We start from the raw sequence: 16,786 nt of genomic DNA, 5'->3' as shown, positions 1-16,786 counted from the left end.
ATAAATGTATCACATATGATATACAATATACATGCATATATGTATACTGGGAAAATAAATTCAAATAAAGAAACTATAAATTTTCCTCAAGAAGAATAACATCGTTGCAATTGCGATTCATGTAGTATTGGATTCAGTATACGATTGCAACGTGAAAGAATATATTTCCCAAGTACGTATAAAATATCATATCGAAATAAAAATGACGATTGTAAATCATGTAATTGTCGCATGCGGTAAGTACCTACATATGACGTACCTATATATATGTATACTGGAAAAATATAAATTCAAATAAAGAAACTATAAACAACCATTTGAAATTAATTGAATCCTACAACATCAACACCTTAAAAAATTCTTAGTAAAAAAACCATGTAGGCAGTTACGAATAAATTAAGTTAATTCCGATCTACAGCGCAGTTAATTCATTCTTATCATTACAACAAAAATATAAGAAAACATGGAAAAAATAAAATTTTATTTTTTTATTATAACGTTCGTTTATTATTCTCATTTATTTTGTTAATTTTGGTGACTACTAGATATTTATAGTTTTTGTAATTTAATGAATAAAGTATTAACGTGTACGATAATAATAAAGACGAATTTTTGTGATTTTTTTTTCTGAAAGTCTGAACGTGCAGAGATCGCGTTTACGTCTTCGAGACGTTACCGGACACGCACGGTCGTTACACACGCTCGTTACACGCGTGTCCATTTCGTATGTTATACGACGCGGCCGGACGATAAAGCATGCGTTTACGGCGCCGTAGTCTATCCATTAGTCTTCGCCGAAAACTGTGAAACTCGCGATGACTCCGTGCCAGGAATTCGGGCGATGAATTTCGCACGAGTCCGGCCAGAAATAGCCTCGGGGAGGAACGAAAGGAAAACGGAGAGGTTCAAAAGGAATCGTTCTACCAGCGCCTATTCATCGGTGCGACTAATTGCGCGATCTTTTGAGACGCCAAGCTGTGGCGGCGCGCACGCTCGCAAATGACTCGCGACCAAAAGACATACAGTCCCCTTATGGACTTGCTACTAGGTTCGTCAACATTTTTGAAATTCAAATTGCGCGCAGCCTCGGGAGATAATAGCTCGCATTCGCGCCGCTCATTTACCGCTAAACGCGTCTACCTAGTCTCAACTTTTATAAAGTCGGAGATTCGAAGAAGCTACAGCAATTCTCTGTAAAATAATAACCTGGAGCATTAACGGTAAGGTAAGGTATCTCTAAATGCGACCATTGACTTTCAATATAATCGACTAATATGAAATACTGAATGTTGAAAAGATAAGAGTCAGACAAGAATCAATAATCGTATCGCCGAACACATAGTTCGTTTAACGTTAAAAACTTATTTGGTCTATTCATAGATTGAAAATAAGATAATATTAGCGAGAAAATTATTGACAAATATAAAAAAAGCATATGAAATATAATAATCACAGACAGATAGAGACATTGGCTATATATATGTATGTACAATACGTATTCTTGGGAAAAAGAAAAAGTCAGTTTTTTTCTCATTTTGCTCATGTCAGATGTACAATTACTGTCTATTGTAAAGAACAAGAAATTCAGTATTTCGTCTCTATTTCTCTCTTTTCGACCCATGAAATTTCCAAATATATCCTTGTATACCTGTATAGAAAATATATAACATACCGAGTCTATCTCTTCATGACTAATTAATATATTACAGTCTAATTACACGATCGACAATCGTATCTAAAAGTGAACATACGCTGTCATTATGAACTATGAAATTCAGGATAAATCTGGAATTAAATATTCGAGCTATTTGTGCTTGGATTATACGATCGATTATCTACCGGATATGATTAACATTTTTATCTTAATAGCCCAATACATATTGAAAATACGACTGAACAGTGGTAAAGCCCCATGCCTTTCGATCCTTTTTAAAACCAGGTATATCCAATACCTGAACCTAAATAGAGGTCGAGTCTGCGAAACAAAGGGGAGCTGTCAGGAACGCTAATAGCTTGTAATCCGAGAATAAAGCCGTATACAAAAGTCAACTTTTACCAATACCAAGTGAGAATATGTAGAATTTTTTCAATTTATTTCTCTCTTCAATTAACCACCTTTAAATTTATGTTTTAATTATAAAATAAAATGTGATATAAAAATAGAAGGAACATTATCATTAAAACACGATAGCTAAATAATCATAAAGTTATCATGCAGTTGAAGGATCATTCCAGTTTCTATTAGTATTAATTGATGGAAAATTGATGGAAAATAGAGACTCGCGCGCGGTCGCTTTAATAACATCCGAGGATATCAAATTACGCGAACCCGTTTTAAGGCTCTCCTCGCTTTTACGGCCTCCACCTCGCACAATTCTGCGGCCTACAACGCGCGTTTAAATGCGAAAGGCGTATTTGACCATTAAGCGCCGCGAGTAAAGTGCGGAAAAATATGCGCGAGCGGGGCGCAACGGTGAAGAAATTGCATGCGAAAACCTCCGACCGTCCGCGCGCGTAAACGAGCGGAAAAGTTTTATGCTCTTTCTCCTCCTCTTCGCCGCGCACGTGTACGAGAAGGGAAATGCATATTCGCGGAAACACACCGCTCGGGGAAACGTGAAAGTTCGTAGTTGGCGCACGTATCCGAAGGCTTGAAAAATATGTGGACTCGCGGGCCCTGCCAGCAAAAGCAAGCTCCTCGACGGCGACGTTCGCGGAAAATGAGCACGCTCATCGTGGGCGACGGTTACTTCTCTAACAGTGTTTCACTTCTCGCCACGTTGCACTTTTAACGAGGCATTTATCACTATTCACTGGAAATTCCGCTACGTCTTATGTATCGTGAATTTTTATTTAACACGTCATATTATCGTACCCATGGTAAACATCTTTATTTTTATACTACTGTCGTCAATGTCAAAAATAATATCGCAATGTATGCAATATTTCAAATAGAAATAAGATGCTATTCTCTACAGCTTTGTTAAAAGATTTTTAATGGTTGCACTATAGATTAATATCATAATTGTAAAATGTAATATAAATGTAAAGATATAATAACTGCATATATACTAGAATGCTGTAGTTGTACATTTACTATTATTACAGACACATGCATTTCTTTGCAATTAGACATTCAGGCTTAATTAGACATTGTTACGTATATCTATGTTTCTCAACATTTGCCACGATTCCTTGCAATTCCGCGCGAAACGTGTCGGTGCCTTTGTAACAATTCGCATATACGCTCCTTAAATCTCAGAGAACGTTCTCACGCCGATAACCCGGCAAAGTTTATCTTTGCACTTAGTAGTGCGCGCGCTGCATCCTTATGGAGTATCGTTAACACATTAAAAGGCTGCAGGTTACCATAATGCATCTGTATGGAACGTCTCGTCCCAATGAATCGGCCTCAGGCCAGAGTGAGGAGGAGCACAAAAGAGAGATTTCGCATTGACACGAATTCACTGCCGACCCTCGACAATTACGCATTAGACCTATATAGAACACCTGGTGGATCGATGCCGAGGGCGAGAGAGACCCTTCTTCGTTACGTTTCGCCCTCGGTATTCATCGAATAAATTTGGAGCGCGCCAATGACTCCACGACAAAATCTCCGAAATCTCGCACGGCAATTAAATCGACTTCCATCGAAATTTATTTCACCATATCGGATATTGTCTCGCGTAGCATACGTTTATTCGTAAATTAACTTTCCCTCTGTATCTCTCGGAAACGAAAAAGATAAATTGAGATCGCTCAAGTTTAGAGATAAACTTCCAGTCTCCATTAATGAAAATAAAAAACGTTTTACGCAAAAGACATATTTCATTTCTATCGACATTTCTCAATGCTGAATAATTAATCGATATACAACAATATTTTGTGGCATGTTTTCGTAATATAATATATTGCCAACATTGACAGCTTGCAAACATAAAAGCGCCAAGAGGAAAATTTGTATTTCGCGTGACAAGGTACGTTGAGAATCCATTATTTTCTGAAACAGCGGAAGAGAGCGACGACAATAAATCAATATCTAGAAAGCATTACGGACGTATCTCGCATTCAACGACAATCCAGCTTATCGCTGTTCACATAGTTCACGACATAACGTATCGCGTATCGATAATAATATCTGCCAACCCGGTAATATCTACTCTTGACTACGGACTGTTTGCTTGTAGTTATCGCGCTATATCAACTTAATAAAGAGGAATAACTCGCCGGCAACGGGCGATTGATTTGCTTCTGCTAGTATAAAAGAACACAATGTAAGACATACGAGACGTAAGAACACAAGCATCTTACGTCAGACGGTTTATAGGTCATTGAACGAAAAAAAAAGAACCCCATTAAGCGCCAAAAAGGCACAACAATATAACTTCGATCGAATCTTATAGCCTTTTTTTCTACTCTTTAATGTATTATGTGAAAGAATATAGATATGTATAATTTCATTATAAAAAACAATAAAGTAATAAAAATGTACTTCACTCATGTGAGTATCTTTAATCGCTTGCAATTCAGAAGCTATTCAGATGTCTTCATACATTTTTCTCAAGAAGCAATCGACTTCGATTGAAGAACCCGTAGACAAACGGAAGTGCGGTGAACCCGGAATACCATGTAGGTGAATGCCGGAGGGGAGAGAAAGAGGGGACGAGTGTGGTGCCGCAGAAAGAAGACACGTGCGCGAATCGATCTACTAAAATGGCTCTCGCTATGCGAAATACCGGCCATCAACATTGCATGAATAATGAAGGACATCGCGAGTCTCTCTTTTTCTCTCTCTCTCTTTCTCTCTGTAATTCCCAAGTCCTTACTTACTCACGTATTACCGCCCGTATGCAGATAAACTATCGTAAAAACGTTGTTATGAGCAACACACGCGCGTGCACATGCGCACGCAAAAAGCCAAGCGTATAGATATCGATGTTAATTATCCCGTGTATTTTTCGTGTATAATTTACCATCCGCTTTTTGCACGTTTGATCGCGACTTCTTGGCCTACCGCAGGAGTATACAAGTATATATGTGTGCGAGTGTATTCAAATAGAGACACCGACGCCGGTGGTATGCAATGTCGGCGGTTTATTAGCAAAGCAAGCGTACGCCTAGATATTCTCCGTATCGTCATTTCTGCAAAGAGTGCGGTTGCGTTGAAATTGTTTGAGAATCCCACGCGCAAAACTGGATGTTGCCTCGTTATCATTATTTCCGATATCAATTTATGAAACATTGATTTTAGAAAATGGACATATGATAGCGCAACTTTTGCCACTCCGTATCCATAAATATTTCTCCCACGTATCGCCGATAGAATTCTATCGCGTATTTCGTCGTAGAATACAAATCGTCCGAAATGGACTTAGACGAACGTTGCGTGAAGGGAAAAACAGTCGAATAAAACCTCAACGGCACCGCGCGCGACTTCCATTTCCATATCAGCGATAGTTTCGTATTTCGATGGTTTCGAAAGCAAACCGACTCCGTTACGGCAGATCTCCCGGTGCACGATAACGAAAGGTGCTCCTCGCTTCCTCTACGAAACGCATTCTTCGATATCCCCATCTCTTTTATCTGCGAATGCTTTCGGTTAGTCACTTCCGTTTCCGAGCGTTGAAAGCGCCGCGAGACGCCGGCGCGGGGACGAAACTTGGTCGCTTAACTATCGTCCGCGCGGAATAAGACAAACTTTCGCTGTGAATTCCATTTCCACGCCTGTCAGAACAAGAGAAACATTCCCTCGGCACCTTCCCCTTCCTCAGCCTCTTCCCACTTCTGAAGGACCGCGACAAGTCGAACAGCTGTAAGTATATCTTCACGACGAGGAGGCCGCCGCAGCTCTCGTAAAGATAATCTCCAGCCGTGTACGCGATATTTTTGCGACGAAGGGTCACCTCAGGACCCGCTCGTAAATCGCCCAGTGACAACTCGAGAAGAAAGAAATCGAGTAGACCACCGGTCGAACCATTATGACACTCGGGCTGAGATTTCCTACCTGCGCACCGCTACGAACGTCAACAATAATATCAATGTGTCAATACTTGGAGGTATCGATACAATAATATGTTTTGTTCGATATTTCTGTGGTTTCGAGTGTTCCAGATCTGTATCAATCATATATTATCATGTTACACGCGTATAAAATGCAAATTATCAATGCCGCTAATTACTGGAAATAATAAAGACTTAATTCTGTTTTCCCTATTTCAGATATATATTTTTATCTTATTTTATCTCTTATTGAAATACTTTTTAAGATTGTAACTCTTTCACGTTTAACATTTTTAACTATTCCTTGATATTAATAAGTATTATTTTTAAACCCGGTAACAATACTGACATTTAGAAAAATCGATTAATTTCCTCTCGAGCAGCTTAGTCATCAATATTCCTTTTAATACTTGTGTCGATATCAAAGTCACGATGTAGCAAGCACACCTACCGAGGTAAGGATGTTCCGCAAGGATGACAGGCAAGCTTTCAATCGATCGATCGGCAAAAGGAATGCTTAACTACAGTGATCGCGGTCGCTCGGTTCCGAATGGAAGCGCGTGATTACGCGCGGCAATGATATCTCGCAGCTCAGCTGGAAAGTAGCAACGTCTGGTTACAACGTTTTATGTAATGAACCAGTCCCCGGGACGGTTTAATGCCACGCTTTTGCATCGGCCGCTCTGTTGACAAGGTTCGCGATTTTTGCAAATGTTATATGATCATCGATGATTGCTTCAGAGAAATCAATCTGCGTGTCGTTACATCGCTCGTAACAGGAGAAAAAACATAACTACTCGAGATGGTACACCGCGATAATAATAATCAGTTTCCTGCAACTTTTTCTTCACGTAAAATTTCACACAGCCATTAGGCTATTACGAAAATGCTCGGTATTCAATCTGAGTAAACTTAAATAATCGCTGACTAAACGCAGATTTGCATGAAGATATACTTACTCAGGATGTTTATAAAGGAGAAATTTATTACCTATTCGATTTGCATAGCGTAATATCGCGTGTAGAAAAAAAACTTATACATTATCATATATTATCGCATATGACGTAAATGTGCAAACTGAATATCCAAATTTATACAATACAAACGGCTTACGTAAAATGACAAATAGCAGAAAAATATTATTTTAAGTAAGAAATTATCACGTTTCTGGTAATTTAAATATGTCAGATTTTACGCGAGTCATTTATTATATCGCTATAATAAGAAATTGATGACGGAACCAGTTCGACCACCTCGTCGATTCGTATATTCAACTGAGCTGCCGGGAGTAATTTATTTTCCAATTAAAATTAGTGTCATCTTTATTATTTACGTCCAATACGACGTATCTCAATTTCATGCGATAGCATCTATGTATGCGTAATATCCGAGAATTTCTGCATATGACATTACGAATAAATTATAGAGATGTGTTCTATCCTTTCTCTCTCGCTCTTCCTGTAGATTACGATTTTCAGCGTATGTGCAACCTTTCAAAATAATCGATGCATTTGCATTCGAAGTAAACAGATTTACGCGATGGATTTAAACTGGAAATAAATGTGTATTCGAGATACCATATATTTGGAAAATATTCCACGGCACCGCCTGCGCGCGGTGAAACCAATTCTTTCAACAGCTTGGTGTCGTGTTAAAGCACAAAGGCCCAGCCGGGAAAGCTTTTCCGATGCAAGCCCGTCGCGTAATAACGTCGTATGTGTAATCCGGTCCGTGCAACGCGCCCGGTACATAATACATATAATGCATCGCTCGCTCGCTCGCCCGCTCGTCATAACTTGCGGCAGCATTATAAGTTATATAGGGGCCGCAGATGTGCCGGCCGCGATTGATCCTATTACTATCGTCCTAGGCATCTATCTGTCACGTCCACGATCGATACCAGCCAGGAATCTCCATTAAACACGGCCTAGAGCAGAACCGTGTACACATCCGGCGGGGCAAACTGTCGCTTCATTAAGTGGAAGAAACTCTGGCATGGAAAAGATCTACCGGGTATTACGGATGACACTTGATATCATTACTTAAAGTGTGAAGAAGATTATCTCGAAGTAGCATCCATTAACATCGTACGCTGAATTACGCTGAAATATCTGTCTCGCGAATAGTTCTGCAATATAATTCATGAAAATGCTTTTAACGCTGATTAGGATACCGTAAAAAAATTCCCTACAATTTAAATCGCAATTCTGAAATTACAAAATACTAATGCATTAATGCACACGTTAATTTTTTAGTTTTACCTTTGTTTAGATTATATTTAATGTACATCTTAATAAAAAATTGCAAAAATAGAACTAACAATAAGTCTTCTTCTTAATGACACATTCGTTAAGAAAAAATTTACTGCAGGCTAAATAATCCGTAGATATGAGAAATGGCTTGCCAGTGTTCTATATAAGTGCAGATTTACAAGAACAATATTTGTTAGGTACACAAAAGCTTCGTCCTTTCAGGCAATCTTCCTAGAGTCGTTTTTTTCCCCCTTGTGTCATTTTATGAACATAAAATGTAGGAGAAAGCATAGATGAACGCAACACGTCACGTTAGTAAAGTTTTATTGAACTAAGGAAACGATAGAATCTCCTAGAACTGTGTGTATATCACGTGATACGTCTCCGGGATTAACAAAGATTTTCGTCGTGTCGACGGAATCGCATTTCCCTGCGGGGGTGGGCCTTTGCGTCGACTGCACTTATCGAGCACCCGCCGCCACCTCGGCGCAATGCACGGGGTGCGGAATGGAGTAGAACAGAGCAAAGCAAAGCAAGGAACAATACCTATATAGTCGTCGGCGGGGCGAGAGAAGGGCCGGTGGAGAGAGAGAGCCCCGATGAAGTTTATCCAGCGCGTATATCCCCGTTTACGTATCCTTTGTCCGTGAGGTAATCCAACGCGAGACGACGAGAGGGGTGAGAAGGATAGAGAGGAAGGGAGAGAGAGAGAGAGAGAGAGAGAGCGGTGATAGAGAAAAGATGACAGAGAGAGAGAATGAGAGTGAGAAAGACGTGGGCAGGGAAGAGGAGCGAGGAGGAGAGCACGAATGGAGCAGTGGAGGACCGGCGGTTTTCACATCGCGCGCATGCGTGTGCAGTCTCATGTGCGGTGGCTGTGTGCGTGGCTCTCTCTCTCTCTCTCTCTTTCTCTCCCTAGCTCTCCCTCTCTCTCCCTCTTTCTTTCCGTGTGTGGATCCGCCGTGTGGCTGTGCGCGAAGAGGCGCCGCTGCTCCAGCAGCATCCGTATCCCGAGGAAGACGACAGCGGTGTCTCTCTCTCTGTCGATCGCGGTCGTCGTTGATTTCGGAGGTGCACGCAAAAAACCCACATACACACAGGCGTACACGAATACGCGAATACGTGGTGATAACGAGCGTTAAGCATACGCGAAAGTATCGTCGTTGCGCAACACGGACATACTATGCACGTACACCGCGAGGAGCATCACCGGCACTCACACGACGGCTTTGATGCGCACGCACACACTCGCACGCACATACAGTGAGGAAGCACGGACAAGTGTACGGTACACATACACACGGACACAGATGCACACAGATGCACACTCGTGCGGAATAGGACTTCCCGGTAGGAGTGATTGGCTCCTCGAACGATTTTCACGGCACCGGGGATCGCGGGGCGACTCGAGTCACGGATAAGCCGTCGGCTACGCCGATCAGCGTTTCGTCGACGTTGAAACTAACACCGGTTCTTCTATTGCGAGTAGTCTCTCGTAAACCGCTTCGCCGTGGCATCGACGGTTCGAGCGCTTGGCGTTTACTGAGGCATCGCCGCTCCCCTCCACCGCCGACGGCCAATACGACCCGCAGTGGCGTAACGCACAGGGGACGAGTCATTCTTCCTCTAATGAGGAGATATTCGGAGATATGAGTCATTTGGAGTAACGAAAAGTACTGTTATATGTACGTCGAGACAAACGTCGAACAAATATTCGTTTACCAAATTGTTTATCAAAGATAAATAAAAAGTAAATGGCAACGTTACAAATGTTGAATCAATTGATCTTTCTCAAAGGAAATAATTAGGGCACTGATAAATTTGATGCAGATATAAACCAAAGTAAAGAACTATTTATCGATGAAAATATTCTGAATAGATATTATTTAGGCTATAAGTTTCATACAAAGCGACAGTCGTAACGAACGAGCAGAAGTTGCTCTTTGTTGTGCCAGCAAGAAGACGCTTAAGAATTCCTCTATTCGAAATCCGATATTGGTTTTCGATATATTGTAATGCAGTTTAAAGTGAGAAAGAAATGTGCATTTTTTAAAAAAATTAATTACGTTACATTCTAAACCGTAAGATCGATCAAATCTACAGTGACGTAATGGACAAAAAAGATAAGCTACCTTTTCTCACGTTAATAAAAAAATATTTATAACTGTTTTTCCAGACTGAGAGAATAATAATATACAATAGAATTTTATATAAATCTCTTAAAAAGCTCAATATATTAGAGTCTCGATGAATATTCTCTAAATTTTAAAACTAGCATTATCCGGTGACGTCGCGCAGATCTTGCACAAAGGAATGTCTGAAACTATCGGTTTACGACATCGATGAAATTTGCATGCATTACAGGCCGGCTCGAATTTCTGATTTATCAATCGTTTGAAGAAAAATCAATATATTAGGTTCTGAACGGACTGTACAGCATAAAGCCGATTCAAACCGCCAGTGGCGGAGCAAAAGTAGGATGTGTCTAACAAAGATATATTTCGAGTTATTCCGTTCTGTTATCGATGAGCTTGATATATATTGCAGTATCCCAAATTACAGATACCATCAATTTAAAGAAAAATTCGATTTATCACGTGGCGAATAAATATATTATTTAAATCGGTACTTTTCAATCTTTTTCTAAATATTTTTAGCCGGTAAAGATTAAAATAATTAAAACAAGTACAAACGAGTACTTTATTATCAGTTTGCACTGCAGTTAAAAATAAACGGTAATGTTTATTTTATTGACGTCAAACGTAATTGAAAAGCCTTTGGTCTTTTTAACGCGCGCTATATATCTATTTTTTACGTTTAAACTTGTCATTGTCGTTTTAAAATAATCAAAGATAAATACGGATATATCGAGCTGATATTTTAAGGATCTAGTTGATTGAGATCTCATTGATTTCTCTCTCTTATCTAAACGGACATTTAGATAAAACCAGGAACGAAATTATATTTTCCGAAAGTAGTTTACTTAACGGTGTTCTCCGTAATAGGTACTCAAAAGGCGTTCTCCAAGTGCTTTCGACTATGATCGCCCGTCAAGATCGTTAAAACGACGCGGGGCTGACGCGAGAGAAGAACGATTTACCGCCAACAACAGGCTTATGCAATCTCTCTTACGTTTATCGCGGCATTATCTCCGGGGTTTATTTAGAACACGTTGGGAGCACCTGCCCGCGATTGGGACAACACCGACGTTTTGCAACGCCATGCTCTATAACGAAACGATAGCTTAACGATTCGACACCGCTGCCGGCATCGATAGTTTCCGTCTGCGTCAGATGCGAGCGGCCTTTTATAAGTTTATCCGGATCTACCTGCTTTCCTTTAAGCAAACTCTACGAAGAGCCTCTTTCATCCTCGTGTGTATCCGTATTACTTCTATTGTGTCTCCCCGATCGTCCCTTCCCGTATGTAATACCTCTGTCTCTTTTTTCCTTTCTCTCTTTCTCTCCCTCCCTCGTTCTCCCCTTCGCCATCCTTCTCTCTATTATATCCTATCACCTTTTTCATCTCATTTTACCGCTCTCTATCTTTCTTTTGCGCTTTCTCTTCTGTCTCATATACAGAAATTTTGGTAGAACAATTCAAAAGAGAACAGTTTAAAGAGGCGAGAATTCTAAATATCTCAAAGCCATTTTATCATATGTGCTACATCTGTATATTTTTACGGAAAACGCAAACAAACGCTTGTTCTTGTAGATAGTTTTAACATTTAGAATTGCTCAGATTCTTCAGATTTTCTTTCATCTGCGAGCTCTTTGATCAATTTGAGCATTGATTCCGACAAATTCCACAGATGACAAGAATAATCACAATAATTCTGAGATATCCCTGCACGTAATCAATAAAATCAACATTGTATAACAGGCCTAAATAAAGGATTAATATATTTAAACACATTTGAAATATTGACAAGACTTGCGAGCCCAACATGTCAAAGGTAATTCAGTCCTCTCTCGAGGAGTTAATAACGAATTACTCCGTAAAATCCCTCTCAATTGCAGATTTAATTTAATCTCCCTCCGTTCCCTCGAAAGTCCAGGTGGGCGCGAGTGTTTTTGCGCCCTTCCTCGCGGCGCTCACGAGCACGCTTCGCGATCAATCTTGTTTCGAGGCGGTAGAGTGGCCTCTTTATCGTGTCGGCACGGGGGAAAAATGGGAATCACGAGAAACGCCACGCCACGCCACGCCACGCCATACCACGCCGAAGCAGCGCAGCGGAATAAGACGAGGGAGATGCGACGATGCGATACCGCGCCTCGATCCAACTGCCATTATTTGTTCCAACCACGCCGAGCGGAGCCGCGCCGCGCCGCGCCGACGAGGAGAGTCGATCATTCTCAATTAACGCTCCCCCTCGCGACCGCCGTTAAATTATACCCGTCTCGTACCTTCTGTCTGCCTTCCGCGTGGGCGTCGCGTGTTTATTAATCTCCGCGCGTTGCGCTGCGCGTTAATTGTCCATAAATGAGACAGAGAGACGCGTCCGTTGGCGCTCGATGAGCTCAATGGCTACTGCGATTCGGCATAAATTCATAATTGATGGGCTTATTTCCGCAACGAAGCGTATCCTTTATGTTCATAAATCAAGGCTATGTTTAGACGGCGTCGGAACGATTAAACCATACTTCGTATGTATAGTTTTTACGAATTTATTTCTAGACCTTTATATGTCAAATGTATATAATGTAATAGTTGTTAAAACGTTAGATGATTATCATTACATCCTTGGTTTATACGGAAATGAATCTATAGAAATAAATTCTATTTATTTCTTAAAACATTCTAATATATTAATCTATTATCTTATGTATGTCTGTTATTTTATTTTATCGATATGTACTACTTCTATGCAATCAAAAGATTTACTTAATTCAATAAACAGCCCGATATATGCAATTCTCAAACAATTCAGTACATCGACTCTTTCTCTCATAACTCTCCTGCTTTCTATTCATGATATTTTGCACCAATTTACGGAATGGATGGTAATTCATAATAACGGTAGTCGGTTCATATATTCTAGCATCTCTGGACTTTGCTGCTGCACCGTAAGCGTAATGCAATGAGGATGCATTAAAGGCAGCGGCGCATATTCAAATCACGTCGCGGTCGATAAATATGTAGTGAGCTCGTACGGTCCGACAGTAAAATGCATTACTCCGTGTAGTTGATTCGCATTGCGAGATAAAGGTGATAAAGCGAATACTAAGTATAAATTATACAAGAAAAATCGTAGATAGTGCGCATTCGTCAAATCGATAATCACCTCTTCGTTACGCAATGCTCTTTTCTAGTCGGGCCATCCCAACGATTAGTTTCTACCCAGGATGATGTCCAAAATTTCAAATTTTGCAGCATAAAAATTATCCAAATAACTGCATAAGCGTATAGAGAACATTTATAATATTATATACTTACTTAAAAAATACCATCATATTTCATAGTTTCTAACAGATTTAAAAGCTTTATAAATAAATAAAAAATTTGTTTCACACGCAAAAAATTGTTCCAACCTTTAATATCGTTATCCAGCAGCGACCAAAAAAGTTGCATGATTGGGTCGAGCTACTCTACGTTTTTCTACAGTTTCAAATTTTATTGAATTTACATGGACTTTTCTTTTGTCTGAACTAACAGAGGAAAAAATAAGTGCGATGTCGCGTTGTGCGTTAACGAACGTTCCATAAATTCAACTGCCGGATTATTTTTTTATTTGTTTTTATTTATTTTTATTATTTTTTTTTTACGGAAAGAGGATTCACGGATTTGTAAAACGCGCATCGGATACTTTTGATATCAATGCAGTTACCGCACGTTCACATTTTATCGTACACATGTCGCAGTTTATTGTCGACAAAGAATGGAAGAGAGGAACTCGATTTGTACCACGGCAATTATAATTTTTCCGGGCGCGTATTTCGGTCGATGCGCAAACTGCGTGTTCGACGATGCGATAAAATCGATGAAGACCTTCGACTCGCGGCGATATAAATCACGAGAGCGACTCCAGATGTTGCTTGCACCTTAATGGCCCTCGACTCGCTTGTAATAACCTTGCTCGGGTATAACTGGAAATAAATTGTTCGGAAGCGATCGTTCTCTTTCGAAGATCGATGCCGTTCGTCAAATGCAACAGCCGCTGTTGTGCTTTAATTTCGAGAACAAGTACAAAGTAATATAGAAATATGTTATTGGTTTTTACGTTTCCTTGCGAAATACTTTAAAGAACCTGTATATCAATTTACTAATTGTAAGATCGCAATAATATTATATTATTCAAACAATGTAATAATTTCTTAATATACACATTATATTCCAAAAACATTCACGCGATGAGCTTTAATTAAATGCCAAAACTTAAAGTACGCGACAATTACATTTTCTGGCGAATTCGACTAGGACGCTAAAAGTCGAGCTGAAATACAGGACAATCCTGTATATAGAGAACATCTGGCAACCCCATCTCATGGTGCATTCCCTCCGCGCCGCGCCCGACGAAGGTTTCCTACCGCGTAGAAGCCATTAAAGATCTTACCGTGCAACATAGTTGGAAGAATGAAAATTGCCGTGGCACAGAAAAGAGGGAAAGAAGCTCCCGACCATTGAAAGAACTTTTAACGCGTTGACTTCTTCCGCGAATCGCAACGAGGTCCTGTTAAATCGCTCCATTGTCTAGCGAGCTAATAGCGGAACCGCCAACACGAATAACGTCGAAGCATCGGTTATATAAATTATTTCTCGCAGAGAATTGCTTGGAGAGATCTCATCTCCGTGACACGTGCGAGCACGAAAGCGAATTCTTTTAACAGTACTAATAAATTTTCCTGATTCTAAACGAAAGGCGCTCTTTTAGTGATTTAAAATACTTTTGCAAATATCATTCACTAATTATGGCTTTTCGTAAAAATTACGAATCAATAAAAAAAATTAACTATTAAGTTTTTGTAAGAGTTCATTGCGTTTTAATTAGCAGAAAACCAATTATAATTCAAGAACCATTTATCAATTAATCGAGAGGTATAAGAAATATTTTCCTGAAGAGAGAGAGAGATCAATGTAAAATAATGCAGTGTTCATATATATATATATAAATATAATAACATATATAATAATGCCTTCGAAATTATTTCTGTATTATCTTATATTTCTGAAAAATATTCTCTATGACGGGATAAAATAGTTTATGTAAATATTACTTAAGCAATATTTTTAAAAATCTAGTAGCAATAATTTTAAATTATGTAATTTAACGCAACTGAGAAACGCAACCGAAAATATTTACTTACCTTAAACTCGCGACTTAATTTCCTTGCCTTTGGTTGAGGAAATGACGGTGCGCTATCCTTTGACATCCTGAATCTGATGTTTAAGTGAAGAAGCTTCATCCTTTTCTCTCCGGAGATTGTTTCATCTTCGCCAATGTCTCATCTGCGAACATAAAATTCGAAATTCACGTTAAGATAGTTAAACGTATCATCTTTACGAATTTTTTACCTTCTACCACGGAAAGCAAGGAAATTCAAATTATACTCCCTTCGCTCCTTCCAATATCTTTTTTTATATTTTAAACAGTGTTCAGCTTTTTAACTAATCCTTAAGTTAAACTTCATCTAAAGCCTAAAGCCTAAAACACGGAATTAATAGACGTTTCGAGCCCGACAATTAAAGTTGACGACACAATCCGGGATTTTGAAGTTTGAACTGAGAGCTCTATATATTAACAAGCCAGGAAACAACTTTGTAACTGTTCGTCGGCTGTCCACAAGCTGTTTGCGAACTTTAGCACGAATAATTTGGGAATACAGGTCGCGACCTGTATACCTCACGTATTGTGCGCAAAGTGTTCGCAAACTTCAGTTGTAGCCATATTTGGAAGACAGCATGATCAGACGGTACGTGGTTCGCGAACGTTCATATGAACTTGCCACCACGGCTTGCTACCTGGCGTATGAATTTATTCGCGAGACATCCGAGCGCGCGCGTGTTACATGAATAATAATCACGTACCTTTATTCTATTCGTGGCAACTCGAGTCGCAGATAAAATTTAACGATCGCCTCAGATTATGCGTAACGTCGAAGCCATATCAAAATGTTTTTTACCTCAAAAGTTTGGAATTTAAAAATTGAATTTAAACTAGCACTTATAGAAATCAGATATGACGAAAAGAACAATAACCTCGAAAGAATGTAATACGTAAATTTGATCCTACTAAATATATTAAAATAATAATCACCGAATATAAATATATCACAAATTTGGGTATATAAAAACGCAGTCGGACATTTCTCACATAATATAAATCTTAAATTTCACTGTGCCTGTTTATTGTTGAATCGAGCTTTCTATCGGTATACATTTTCACGGCAACTTACTACGTCATGAACACCGTGCAAGCTTTAATTACGACGATGGAATCTGAGCGAAATTCAGTCGCCGTTTGTGAGGTCGTAGTTTCTCGGAAATCGGCCACTATTTGCCACCAAATTACTTTCGTACGTGATACCTGAATATAC

The 16,786-nt window shown here is 39.5% G+C and overlaps 1 protein-coding gene across 4 annotated transcripts in view; it reads right to left on the bottom strand.

Moving 5' to 3' along the window:
* Positions 1–16,786, bottom strand: part of LOC139767819 (uncharacterized) — a 189,831-nt gene that overhangs the window by 100,203 nt on the left and 72,842 nt on the right. For 3 of the 4 annotated variants that reach the window (XM_071697470.1, XM_071697473.1, XM_071697469.1), the window contains one exon: positions 15,557–15,698. The gene's annotated coding sequence lies outside the window, so the exon portion shown is untranslated. Of the gene's footprint in view, positions 1–8,798; positions 9,791–15,556; positions 15,699–16,786 lie in introns of those variants that run through there. The other variant, XM_071697472.1, reaches the window with a different exon arrangement.

The sequence above is a fragment of the Temnothorax nylanderi genome, unplaced genomic scaffold, assembly GCF_030848795.1.
Source record: "Temnothorax nylanderi isolate EJ_2023f unplaced genomic scaffold, tnyl_v1.0 TNYL_tig0012_pilon, whole genome shotgun sequence".
Lineage (NCBI taxonomy): Eukaryota > Metazoa > Arthropoda > Insecta > Hymenoptera > Formicidae > Temnothorax > Temnothorax nylanderi.
The sequence above is the reverse complement of the archived record's forward strand: the minus strand, read 5'-3'. Positions and strand labels throughout refer to the sequence as shown.